The 8,572-nt window shown below is 43.0% G+C and overlaps 1 long non-coding RNA gene across 1 annotated transcript; it reads left to right on the top strand.

Annotated features, from left to right (window-relative positions):
• The first annotated feature begins 1,060 nt into the window (after positions 1-1,060).
• Positions 1,061-7,145, top strand: LOC102461681 (uncharacterized). Its single transcript, XR_012896051.1, has 3 exons — positions 1,061-1,225; positions 5,495-5,593; positions 6,344-7,145. It is a non-coding gene; the product is annotated as an uncharacterized LOC102461681 (long non-coding RNA).
• The last annotated feature ends 1,427 nt before the right edge of the window (positions 7,146-8,572 follow it).

Here is an 8,572-nt window from a genome sequence, read left to right as displayed (position 1 = left end):
AAACCCACCACCAATCAGAGGCATAGCGAGGGAGGACTGGGGGGGGCAGTTGCCCCCAGGCGCCACCCTGGGGGGTGCTGGGCTGGGGTGGGACTGGAACACATGCCGCACAGGCCCATGTGATGCATAGAGCAGCAAGTCGGGAGCTGGGCCACGTGTTGCCTCCCTGTACACACCGAGAGCCGAGGCAGCCGAGCCGGGCGGCAGGAGTGGCCACTTTAAAGGCAGGATTAACTTACCCATCCCGTACCGCTGGTGCCTGACTCCGCAGGAGGGGGATTTGGTTGGGGGTGCTGGGGGTGCCTGGCTCTGGGGGAGGGGTGGGTGCATTGGGGTACTTATAATTTTTTTAAAAGGTATTTTATAACAAAAGGAAAACCTTAAAAAACAGTCATCTAGTAGCACTTTAAAGACTAACAAAACATGTAGAGGGTATTATGAGCTTTCGTGGACAAAACCCACAAAAGCTCATGATACCGTCTACATGTTTTGTTAATCTTTAAAGTGCTACTAGACTATTTGTTGTTTTTTAAGTTTTTCCTGTTACAGACTAACGCGGCAACTCCTCTGAAGCTTATAAAAAAAGATTGCGAAACACTGCTCTGTACCATTCCTTTTGGCCTCTCTGTTTCCTTTCACCTTTGGCAAGCTGGGCATGCAAGAATTTTGGTAAAAATATATCAGACGTGCACACAGTGCCCGCTATATCTCAGCTTGTGCTGGATAATCAGAGCCTCAATTCTAAAGGAGTTGGCAATACTGAGGTGATCGATTCCTCCCACGTTTTGTTGTGGATTTTCCAAAGAAAATGCTGGTGTTTTTTATAGGTCACCCACATTTCCCAGTCATAGTGGAGACTTGGGATTAACATTGGCTTTCTCAACTAAAAGTCTTATACATGTTCAGATGTTGTTATTGTGAAAACCTGGAGAGGCATTCTGCTCAAGGCAAAGTTGGCCTCGAATCTTGACATCTATGACTTCAGTTGAATGGCTTGTGTGAGATTTGGAAGAGCAGCTCAGAGAGAGACCTCTCTCTTTTACTTAAGGACAGAATCTCATGACAGCCTGAAGAAAAAGTCCTCGTGGCAGACAGAAAGTCATGCCTGCAGCGTATCCTCAGCCTTAGGCTACTTATTGCTTCAAGTGCCTTCAAGAAAGTGAGGGTGATTCTCGTGTTGTGTGTTAGTTTTATTTAAAAGTTTTTCTGAGTGTTATTTTAACAGGTAAGTTAATCTCCTACCTTTATAACTCTCATGTAGTTTATCACTGCACGATAGTATGAAAAACAATCATGTTAACTAAGTAAGTAACTAGGCAGTTAAGAAGCATTACAGATTGCTTAAAATAAATTTGATACACTCAAAATCTTTTTTACCTTTTATTCATTAAAGCAACTAGTTACTCATTTGCTATAACAGTGGTTTTAAATGCTTGATTGAAATATAGTGATGAAATTCATATTTAGGTTGTATAACATTTATTTCTCTTGTGTTTATAAAACTTACATATTTTAATAATTTGACATTTGTTATGTAAAAGACATGAACCTAATGAGAACAGGATATGAACAAATTAAAGAGAAAAAATGATTTAACAGTGTGTAAACCACAAAAACGTTATAATTTATATCTGTCTGTAGTTAGTAAAATAAGTAATTCATTAAACAATAAATATCCTAAGAGCTGGATTATTTACAGTGGTGTAGGGAGAAGGGAGTGAGAGGGGAGTTGCTCCCAGGTGCCACACTAGTGGGGCACCAATTTAGTCCCGCTCTGCCCCCAGCCTGATCCTCCTCTCTGCCCCCAGCCTCTCTGCCCCGAGCCTGATCCTCTTCCATCTCTTCCAGAGAGTTAGTGTGTGCGGGGCCCAGCCCCAAACTGGAGGGGATGGAGTAAGACACGGAACAAGCTCCCCCTACCCAGGGTGAGGCTCAGATGTGCGCCAGGTTTGGGGCCCCGCCACAAGGCAGCAGCGGCGGGGATGGGGGAATGCAAATTTTGCCTTTGCTCCCGGGCGCATAACACCTTTGCTATGCCTCTGCCACCAATGCTCACTTCCTCCAACTAATCTGAAAAGTGACATTATTGCTAATCTCAGAAGTGACCATGGGTCAAATTCTGACCTGGTCTTAGTGGGTGCTCATCTCTGTTGAGCTTATGTAGGGTCAGAATTTAGCACTGTCTATTCCACCATCTCATCTCAGGAACAAGGGCGAAGAAGGCTTGTTTCCAAGAAAGAGGGTAAAAAGGTGATTTTCTGGCAATGAGACACTTTAAGAGCAACATTTTCTTTTAAATCCAGATAGGTGTTACTAGGTCCCTATATTTTGTCATTTTCAGCGGGAGTAGGCAAGATAATTGTGTCTGGACTTTATGGATAACTGGCAGGTATTCTTTGTTCAGAGTCAATTAAATTAGCACCACTGCCCATGTGAAATTCCTCATCATATTATCTGTCCTTGTGAAAGCCAAAGAAGAATAGCTCTTTGGCACATGTGGTTTTCTCCTTCTCTTACAGACGCTTTGGAGGCCTCTCCCCTAGTTTAACAAGAGAGGGTGTAATTGTATTCTACACAAGACACAATCATAAAAGAACTCTCCTTCCAAAGCCCAAATTGGTATTACTTAAGGGCTTTCATGCCAATCAATAATTTTAAATTAAAATACTGGAAAATGGCACTTCCTTTTCTCCTCCTTTGCCCCTTCTTTCTGTGGTCTCTCTTTTCCAGTCTCTTTTTTTACAGTGTTGTGCTGGTACTTTAATTTCACTGGTTCAAATGTGTCCTTTTTCTGTTAACACCCCCCATCCCGCCTACAATTTTGCTGCTCTGTGGTATCAGTCGTTAGCTTCTCAGCAGCTGTTCCTGATCCGCAAGATGTAGAAAACAGCTGTTTAATATTAATCATTTCAATTAGCAATGGCAACTTCCTTCAACAAAATAAAATCTACTAGGGTGCCAGGCCGACAGTTATCAGCTTTTCAAATGGATTGAAGTTCCTTGACCCAAACAGAGCCAATCAATTACTAGGCTCATTGCTGACACCAGGTTATGGGGAAAAATCAAGAGTAAAAGTGGCCAGCTCATCAGACTGCCTTATCAGTGCTGTAAATAATACAGAACAACTGTATTAGCTGAGCTCCAGCTGTGAGCTGATCTACTGAGGAATTACCTACAGAGATGAATGAGCTCTTAGTTCTTAGGTTCAGTTTGGACAATGCACTAGAACAGTTACTTTAATGTCTTTCATACAAATGGCTCCCTGAGGCACTTTACAGAGTTAAATGATGAATAAATGACGGAGAGAGACAGAGAAATTAAGAATTACACGCAAAGGAGGAAAAAGTGTTTTCAGCTGAGATTGGAAAATAGACGGAGAGTGGATGAGAAAGGCAGATAACAAAAGTTCAAACTTAGTCCAAGAGAAGAGAAGGCTCTAGCCATCAGCAACCCAGATAGTGTGAAGAGGCAGAGGAGGCCAGGATAAGGCACATGGAAGGAGTCAGCGAAGCCAGTAGCAAGTGAGAATGTCTCTGCAATAGACTGGTACAATAAGGCAATTCTGAACTGGTTCTGGAAATGCAGAGAAAGCCAGCAGACTTATCTGAGGTTTGGGGTGGCTGTGCAGGTGCTTTTCCATACGTGTGTTTAGGAGCTCTCCCTTTAACCATTATCTGAACCCATCAGCTTTTCAAAAATTGATCCATAAATCTAATGAAAGCAGAAGTTCTGGCAAAATCTCCAATGCTTTTGGCTTCCAGGCAAACTGAAAATCCCACAAAAACAGCACCCCTCATGTAATTTGAAACATCTGCTTCTAGGGCTAAAGACTTGCCTCGGCCAAACAAAACACAGAATGATAACATCCATAGAAATTAAGGACATTTGGCTCTGGACCCCTGGCTATCTGGACCCATCTCTCATAGAAACAAAGAACAAACATGAAACAAAATATAAACATCTTGCAACCTCCTTATTTGGTTCAAATTGATTTTTTCACCAATTTGCAACATTTCTACTTTAAACATAACAGAAGAGTTTCGTAACAAGTAGCTTTGCCTCTCAAAAAGTGAAAGGAGTCGTTTATGGTTAGGAAATTTGGAATTTACTACTGAATTCTTTAGGCAGGGTTAATCGATTCCAAGGCCAGAAGGGACCACTGTGATCACCTAATCTGCCTTCTTGTTTTACACAGGCCATAAAACCTAGAACAGCTCTTTTAAAAACCATCCAATCTTGATTTAAAAATTGCCAGTGATGGAAAACCTACCACAACTCTTGGTAAATTGTTCGAATAATTAATTAATCTCGCTATGAAAAAACGATGCCTTGTTTCCACTTTGAACGTGCCTAGTATCAACTTCCAGCCCTGGATTGTGCTCTACCTTCCTCTGCTAGACAGAAGAGCAATTATTAAATATTTGTTCACCATGCAGATACTTTTACACTGATCAAGTGCCCTTCAACCTTCTCTTTCTTAAGAGTACTTAAGGGTAAGGAGTATGATACACTAAAAGATGATAGAGCAAAAATACATTTCCTCTCTGGTGTATATTTGCATGTATATTTATGCAGTAGTTCTACAAACTCTCAATACCCAACTTCCAAGCTCATAATGTCTGACACAGAACATGAATGCTTCTGATGAGAAACACATTTTGCAAAAAACAGTTTCACATTTACTAGCAGATGACTCTCATTTTTCATCGAGATTGGTAGTTTGTTATTCACCTCTGCTTAGTATACTTGCACGTTTTGTACACCTTTTCTAAACAAACCAACTTCTCCCTTATTGAATAGACACAGTGGAAACAGCAATATAATCATGAAGCCCCAACTTCTGCAAGGTACGGCGCACCTTTCAACAGCTGACATCCTTAATTCACTTTGAAGTTAATGGGCATCAAAGACACTCATTACTCCATAGGTCTCAATCCTAAGGAATATTGTAATTATTGTTTATATAGTAGTGAGTAGAGGCCCCAACAAAATCAGGATCCCAATGTGCTAGACACTATACACAATAAGAAATAGTCCTTGCACCAACTTGCTTACAATGTAAATAGACAAAAGGTGTGGGTAAAAAGACAGAATCATTATCCTCATTTTATCTACAGAGAATGAGTGTGGAAAATCCACACCCCTGGGCACTGCAGCTCTGCTAACCTCCATCCCCAGTGCAGACATGGTTAGATCAACAGACACCTTCTTCCGCTGACTTAGCTACTGTAGCTCAGAGACATGAAATTTTTACAAAGAAGAACATCTGTAGTTGATACAGTGTGTGTGTGTATACAAGTTTGCAGAGCCATAGCTGCAGTGCTGTAGCTATACGGTTGTAACTCCCATAGTGGAGACAAACCCTGAGCCACAGAAAGATTGTGACTTGACAAAGGTTATGTGAGAAGTCTGTAGCAGAGCCTGATATTAAAGCTAGGTCTCCTGAGACTTAGTTTAGCATCTTGATCATAAAGTCCTTCTTTTCCTATTTCAGTGGAAAGGCTCACCAACCAGGGCCTAGAGATGGTGAAGGTCTGTGATACCTACATTATTATCTGTGCACCTTCAGAGGACTGATCATTTTCTTCCTGTGGTAAGAGAAGAGATCGCTCTTTGAATATACCAATGTTGTCTAATTATCTTTGCTGCAAACATATTGACATCTGTGCTACTGTCACCAACTGCAACCAAAATTCCCATATTTTTAGTCAATTCTACACTTGAATGCTTCCTTGAATCTGCCAGTAACAATTGGTTTCAAGGTAAATTTAAATATCAACACTTCTTTTAGAGCATACGACAGCAATCGGCCCACCACCAAAGTACAAGCTTCAGTCACAGGAGGCAGGCAGCTCACTCACAAGAGGTATCAAGTATTAGTATCATATTTACTCCCAGTTCGTTAAAACTAAAAAGAGCTGTCATTTAAAATCATATTCCTGACACAAATACAAAGCAGGCAACATCCATGAGACAATTGTACATCGTGGAACAATCTCAAATGCAGAGTAGGCCCAACGCATGCAATATACAAGTTGCATTACTGGGCTTTTTTCCCTCCTTTGTAAGTGTTATTATGAAGTAAAACACCTGGTAAAGGGAAGAGATCAGGGTTTGTACATAATCATGCCAGTGCAAAATGAAGATGAAAAAATCCCTATAATGGTTCTTTACGCCATTAAAAATATCATTTCCATTTCTGGTTCCTGTATTACTCAGTATTATAACCCTGACTACACACTATCAAAGAAAAAAGCATGTTCTAAAGTAAATGTGTCATTAGCGCTCTGTATTGTCTCAAGGACAAAATGAATAAAATGCAATTGTTCCTTTATACCTTTAGATCTTTGCTCTCTTCTTATGAACAATGTGGCTGCTGACTACAATCCTTATCTTCCCAATCAGTTCCAATACCTACGCTGGGCATGCTAGCAGCTCAAGCAAAGCCTCAGCCAGATTTAGACACCTGTACTTTGAGCAGTAGCACCTTAAACTTCAAACTTAGTCCCACTGAGTCTGTGCATGGAATAAGGTGTTATTGAGGGGGAAGAGGAGATGTCAGAATCCAACCCCCATGAGTTTCATATTACAGGTGGAATATGGAAGAAACAACAAATCTTCTTCAGCATTCAGATCAGAGATGGGCTGATACAAAGCTTGGACTGTGAACATACCTGAACTAGATCTATGTGTGGTTTGAATTTTGTGACTTCCTAATTCATATGCAAATTTGTCACTATCAAAATGGGTCTGATGAAAAACTGTGAAAAACAGAGATTAACATCTTTTGAGGATGAATGACTGCAGCATGGCACTGCAGTATCCATAGACTCCAATGAAAACTTACATGTACAGGCAGTCCCCGAGTTACGCGGATCCGACTTATGTTGGATCCGCAGTTACAAACGGGGCTTTTTTCGCCCCGGAAGACTGGAGCGGCGGGATGCCCAGATGCGCTGCAGTCCCACCGCCCCCGTCCTCCAGGGTGAGAAAAGCTGCTCCACGTCTCCCTGGTCTGCTGGGGGGAAGCCCCCCCCAGCAGATCAGGGAGACGTGGAGCAAAGTCTTGGAGCACGCCCGCAGCGGGCTGCTCCTCGGCGCTACTGTACCAACCCGGCAGCACCCCGGCTGCTCTGCCCCAGGCGTCCTGATTCAGCCGCTGCTGGTCAGTTTCAGCAGTGGCTGAATCAGGACGCCTGGGGCAGAGCAGCTGGGGTGCTTCTGGGTTGCTCCAGTAGCGCCGAGGAGCGGCGCTACTGGAGCAACCCAGCAGCACCCCACCTGCTCTGCCCCAGGTGTCCCCAAGTCAGCCGCTGCTGAAACTGACCAGGGGCTGACTACAGGAAGCCCGAGGCAGAGTTGCTCTGCCCCGGGCTTCCTGGAATCAGCCGCTGATCAGTTTCAGCAGCAGCTGACTTGGGGATGCCTGGGTTTCTTAAGTTGAATCAGTATGTAAGTCAGAACTGGCGTCCAGATTCAGCCGCTGTTGAAACTGATCAGTTTCAGCAGCGGCTGACGCCAGTTCCGACTTACATACAGATTCAACTTAAGAACAAACCTACAGTCCCTATCTTGTACGTAACCCGGGGACTGCCTGTATAAGAAAGGAAGCTCTGGCCATTAAACTCTGAGTTCAGTCCTCCAAGCCAAGCCTCAGAGGACTTTTAGAGGAACCCCAGCTCCTTACTCAATCAGCCTTGCCTAGCCAGCAAGATGGACTGGAGCCACAACAGACTGGTAACTATACACCATCTGCAGGACCGCTGTGTGTGGAGGGTGGGGCTTGTCTTTAGGAATATGCATATGCTAGCTGCTTTGATATTGTATTCTTAATAAACGTGGCATCTTGCCTTTTCCCCTAAAAAGATCCCATGTGCTTCTGATAAGCATAGCATCCTAGAGGGAGCCCTGTGCTTCCTCAAGATCAGAGAGAGACTGCTGCCCTGTCCCACTTATTTGCTCCTACCCCTGACCCCCGCATATAAACCCCTGTAGAGAGAAGAGGGGTGGAGCCAGTATCTCATAGCCATCTACAATATCACAGGATTCCCATAGGGCAGAAAGCATCCTTGTCTGCTCTCTGTGGGTGGCTTTCTGGTTGCTTTGTGATGTCTGGGGCCTGAGAATTGAATCTAATGTCAGTTCCTAATCTCCTCTACACAAGAATATACTTGAGAATAGTTCTTCTCAAGAGTCAAGTCCCCAGTGGATGAAATGCAGTTAGACTTTGAATTCTATTAGACTTGAACTTGTTTCCTGTGGGTAGAAGGTCTGGATTTGCAAGAAGTCCAAGAATGAATGTCTGTAGTCAGGGGGTCAATCTGCAGAGTAATGCACTTCTCAGTGTTAGTAAGGTCCCGTATTTGCTATTTCTGTGTGCTGGAAGTACTTGTGGCAGCTCACATGGCATACTGCAGATTAAACAAATCCCCAGCAACTGCAACACAATAGTTTTGCTGCTCTTTGGTTTCTGATTTGTCTATTTTATATGTGTTCACTTTTTTTGATTGTATCCTTTTGGTATATATGGCCATGCCAATTTTCTTCCACAATTTGATCTGAGGAAGTGGGT

This window comes from Pelodiscus sinensis, chromosome 16 (assembly GCF_049634645.1).
Source record: "Pelodiscus sinensis isolate JC-2024 chromosome 16, ASM4963464v1, whole genome shotgun sequence".
In the NCBI taxonomy this organism is placed as follows: domain Eukaryota; kingdom Metazoa; phylum Chordata; order Testudines; family Trionychidae; genus Pelodiscus; species Pelodiscus sinensis.
This window is presented reverse-complemented; position numbering and strand designations above follow the sequence as displayed.